The sequence below is a fragment of the Eulemur rufifrons genome, chromosome 17 (genome assembly GCF_041146395.1).
Source record: "Eulemur rufifrons isolate Redbay chromosome 17, OSU_ERuf_1, whole genome shotgun sequence".
NCBI lineage: Eukaryota > Metazoa > Chordata > Mammalia > Primates > Lemuridae > Eulemur > Eulemur rufifrons.
In genome coordinates this window covers 22876038-22881391 of record NC_090999.1, presented here as the reverse complement: position 1 = coordinate 22881391, position 5354 = coordinate 22876038, and positions in this window count along the sequence as shown.

Sequence of the window (5354 nt, the reverse complement as noted above, 5' to 3'; positions counted from 1 at the left end):
GGTCATCTGCAAAGACCCCATCTGCAAATGAGGTCACCTTCCGAGGCCCTGGGGGTTAGGACTTCCACATATGAATTTTGGGGTGACACAATTCAACCAGCAGCACTGTCCTTGCTTCTCTGGTGCTGATTCAGATGAAGATGGCTGGGCGAACGCAGGGAATGAGGTAGAATGAAACACCGGAGTAACAGAGCACCTGCTCTTGCTCAGTTAGCAACTGGAGGAGCAGTTCTGCTATGGAGACTATTTCCACTGGTAGAAGGGAAAAGGGCTTCCAATGCTGTATTTTCAAAGCTTCGGAACGGCCCTGACATGGAATAGATGCTCTATAAATATTTGTTGAATTATAACCAATGAAGGAGACTCAGCACATACCAGCAACTATTTATAGTGTGTACCCAATGCTTCGCCTGTCCTGGAGAAAAAACACAGTGAATGCTTGTTGAATTTACAATCAGGATCTCCATGTCGGGCATCTGGCCTTAGATTTAAGAGCTGGGCCGCACCAGGAGTGGAATGCAGAGCTCAGGTGGTGAATCTCAGAGGGGCTGCCTCCCTGAGTCCTGGGTCCCTTGCTACTCCTAGGTGATCTCACTCTAGCCCTGGCACTGTAGGGCTCCATTCTAAAGCAAAGCTACCGTCCTGGATTGAGTCTTATATTTCTAAGCTGTCACGCCATCCTTTTCCTTACCAAAGCTTCCTGATCCTGCGTCTCACTCATGCATCAGCGTTACAGTGTTGGAAGTGACCTCGGCAATCATCGAGTCCCACTTCTTACTTTATAAATGAAGAAACTGAAGCGAAGGAGTGAAACTATGCCTGAGGCCACACAGCCAGGACTCCTGACTCCCAGCTGTGGCTCTTCCTTTATCCTTGCCCCTGTCGTCTGTCGGCTGACTGTTAGTAAAGAATTTATCCAGTAAAGCGGAATACTTAATCTCGTTCAAATGCTCAGGTGTCTGCAGAGTGTGAGTCTGGGTCAGGGACTTGGGACATTTGGCTGGCTGGGAAGAGGCACGACAGGGCCAGGCCCTTCCAACCCCCAGCCTTCAAGCTCCGCCACCTGGACGGCTGGTTGCTTTGGGGAAAGCTGCCTTCAATTGCTCACATCAACCCTCCAACCACCCAGAGACAAGAGAGGCCTTGTGGGAAGCCAGGCTGTGGCCCCGTCCTGACCTCACCCTGGGCAGCCCTTTCTTGTTTCCCAATTCCCTCTGCCCCGGCCAGTTTCACATCCAGGGATGAATAATCCTCCAGTCTACTGGCGGGTGAGCGCACGGAGGGCGCAGGTGCTTCCTTTGCACAATGGCCAGGCCAAGTAAAGGGCAAGATGTGGCCCTGAACACCCTTGGAGTTCTTTACAGTTTATAATGTGCTGAGAGAACGCTGGTGGGTGCCCCAATAGCCACCTTGTGCTTCCCTAGCACCCACCAGCCCTGCGGGCGCTATGGAAATGGCCTCCCACTGTGTAGCCTATGCCAGCTTTCCGTACAGTGGGAGCCTTGTTTGAAAGGCCCTGAGCACGTACAGTCAGCCCTCGGTATCCACGGCTTCCGCATCTGCGGATTCAACCAACCACGGATTGAGAATGTTTGAAAAAGAAACTGCATCTGTACTGAACATGTATAGACTTTTTTTCCTTGTCATTATTCCCTAAGCAGCACAGTATAACAACTATTACATAGCATTTACATGGTATTAGGTATTAGAATAATCTAGAAATGACAAAGTATACGAGAGGATGTGTATAGGTTATATGCAAATACTATGCCATTTTATATAAGGGACTTGGGCATCTGCAAATTTTGGTATCTGAGGGAGGTCCCGCAACCAATTCTCCAAGCAAAAGGTAACTGTATTTGTAAAACCTAAATTCTCGTTAAGAAGCCGAGATTAATGAGTAAAAACCAACCAAGCAACCAAACTGGAGAGGGAGGTTGAAGGTTCTCATTAGGGTTATTATCAGATTTAACAAAAAAAATACAGATGGGAAGCTCAGTTAAGTTTGAATTTCATTACTATCAAGTAATTGTTTAAAAAAAGAAAAAATGTGAATCTCAGGTAAACAAACAATGAATAGTTTTCTCTGTATAAGTGAATTCTGTGCAATATTTGGGGCATACTTATGCTGAAAATCATTTGTTACATTTCTGTATCTGAAAGTCAAGTTTAAATGGGTTTCCTGCTTTTGATCAGGCAACCCTAGTTCCTGTGGAATTCCGTGGTCAGGATATCTGATGAAACACTCTCGACTGTTGGGACTAAATCTGGGAACTCTTCCAGTCCTGACACTGGCAGGTCTTGGTTGTTACTGTTCCCAAGCGCTGGACCAGGGTCTTCGGGGAGTTCCACAGGAAGGCATGATCCCTGCTCCTGGGAACTCCCTATAACAGGAGGTGCCCCGCCAGTTCCCGGAAAACACAAATGTAACCATGAAGTCAGCACTTTTTAAATATGCAGTCTAAGTACAGTGTGCTTTCGGATACCCTTCTCACTCGATTCCTCAACATCCCTGAATAGGGTTTGGCAAATATCACCTCCTCTGCTTAAGATGAGAAAATACTCAGGTGATATCGGCCATATATCACTCATTTATGCATGCATATTTATAAGAGGATTTGACCTTTTTTATTTAAAATTAATAATATATTAACATATATAAAAAAGACTCAGAATGGAAGACCGAACGGCTACATGTTAACGGTAGTTATCTCACAATGGTGGAAATATTTCTTTTGCAATTGCAGGAGAGACCCTGGGAACTGAAGATGATGCTTCATTCAGAAAGCTCACATTCTCTCTGGGTGACCCCCTCCCCGCCGGCTGTCTTTCCGCAGTAAGAATTGCCAGCATAAACCATTCAAGAAATACGTGGCTATGAAAATCTAAGATCAATGCTGGCATCATTATATTTGATTATTTTTTAAGTATGCATATATGTAAATCCCATATGCATAGTGTTCTCCATTTTAAGAATTGCTTTTGTAAAGTGATTATATTTGTATTTCTTTTATCTTTCACTGAGCAGACAAACTCAGTCATAAATGCATATTAAATCAAACGAGGAGGACCTATAAAAGAAGCATCTATCAAAACATATTTGGCTTTTATACCATTGTGCTCTGACATAAATTTTCAACATTAATCTTGCTTCAAAAGGAAAATGTTGGGAAGCTTTGCTTAAATCTACCAAGCAAGAAAACCAAATCAATACAAAACAAAACCCCAGTTGGCCAATTGTTTCAGCCCCAAGACCTGTTTCATTCCTTCTTTTTGTAAGAAATATTTGCCTGGAACATCATTTTTTTTGTTAGGAATCGTGTCCAGCTCCTCAGGAGAAAAAACTAGAAGAAGCTCTAAGGGTAAACACCTAAACCATGGAAGGGAAAGAACACGCTAGTTACTTTGAAAACAGTAGCACTTTTGACCACTCATAACAAGCACTGACAAAATGATTTGATATTAAAATGTGTCTAAGTAGACTTGGAAACTGGAATTCTCTGATGGTGAGTGGACCGATGAGGGTATTGGTTATTCTAGACACATGATTGCCACCTAGTGGAAAACAGTAACTTCGCCTCGCTGGCCAAGGCCTTCTGCCCCCCACCTTGCCCACTGCTTAGGAAAACAGCACCGTTCTTTGCTAGCGCTGACCTCAACTCAAACTCTTTAATTTTTCCTCTTTTGTTATATCTCCTTTTAGTTTTGTTTTTTAAGTAACAAAAAGTCACCCATTTACCATCTCTAATACCCAATATTTTGCTTCACTATTCTATGTGATTTGTCCAAGAAAGCCCAAGAATCTACCTACAAACCCTTCCATATCTCTCACTCCATGTCCTGCTTTTATCAAGGCTGTTGTATTGGTGAGATGAAGGGTTCCTGCCTTCATTCTCTCTACCCAGCTATGTCCACTCTATCTCCTTCTATTTCACATCATCGGATGCAAAGATTCCTCCAGAGAGAAGCCCATGAAAGAAAGCTTGGTAAGGGCACCCAAAGAGCTGAGAACAATAGCATACCCGTTACTTAACGAAGGAAGTAATTAAGTGAACATTTCTACTGCTACCAAGACTCCCAAGGTTCAAAAATTATAATGCTGATAATAGCATCTGTTTGTGGTGAAAACCGTACAGCGTACATATTTTCTCATTTAAAGGATGGATACGTGTACATATGCTATGGGGGAAACAAATAGGCCAACACAAAGTTGGGACACAAAATGACAAGGCAGTGGTGAAGAGGAGGGTGTACATCAAATTTAGTTTGCTCTTTGTGTTGATTATTCTGTTTGCCACATCCTCCTGCAAACCTGGACCTCCTCTAACATCCTCTCCGCCCTAGTCTAAGCCTTGGATCCCAGCCCCTCGGCTCCCTGGCTGTCGGTTTCCGGTTCGCTTGAGTCAGTGCCAGGCTGCACCGGAACAGTGGGCAGGTGGAAAGAGAATTGGGCGAGGGCAGAGGAGGTGAGGATGTCCTGCCCACCCGCTCCCTCCGGCTTTGAGCCGTGTGACACACCCTCCGTGGCTCACTTCTAGGGAGTCCTCTCCTCCATGGCTCTGGCCTGTGCTGGGCTCCAGTTCCTCTCCTTGCTTCTTCCAAATTAGAGGTGTTAACAGCTTCCAGCTGTTGCTACTCTCTGGAGGCTTCATTATCCTGTTTTTTCCCCTCACCCTGCCCAGCTCTGTGGCTGTGGAACTCTCTCCATCTAAACCACTGAGTGGAATCATTTCTTCTGCTGTTCTTTTCCTTTTATTAATAACTCATCTGACTTTCCCCTTTGTGCATTTGAACATGTATTACTGGAAGTGGAAGGTATCTCCTGAGCTCCTGGTGGGACACTCCGACTTGTTTATTTATTTAACCTGGAATGTGTACTTGGCAGTCTTCTGTGCCAGAAGGCATATGTACAGTGACCTTCATTCTCCAAATTAAAAGTGGACTGAAAGGACATTTTCTGATTTGCTGATTCACTTCCATGAAAAGCCTTATAAAAATAATACACATTATTTAACAATTAATGGTACACTTAAAAAATCACCTTTATTTTAAAAATTATATTAAATTAGGAGAATCCCAGAAAATCCTGGCTGTATGTTACAAAAATTATGGGGTAGGCATTAGGGTGTGGGAGGAAGTTATGACCAAAGACACTGAAGACAGGACGCAGCTGTCAGGGTTTGATCACAGAATGAGAACCACTAAGAGTGATACAGAATAAGGGATTTATTTTATTTTTTTATTGTATAGTAAGTTCTTACTTAACATCTTCAGTTGGTTTTGGAAACTGAGACTTTTAAGCAAAATGACATATAATCAAACCAATTTTACCATGGGCTAATGGATATAAACAA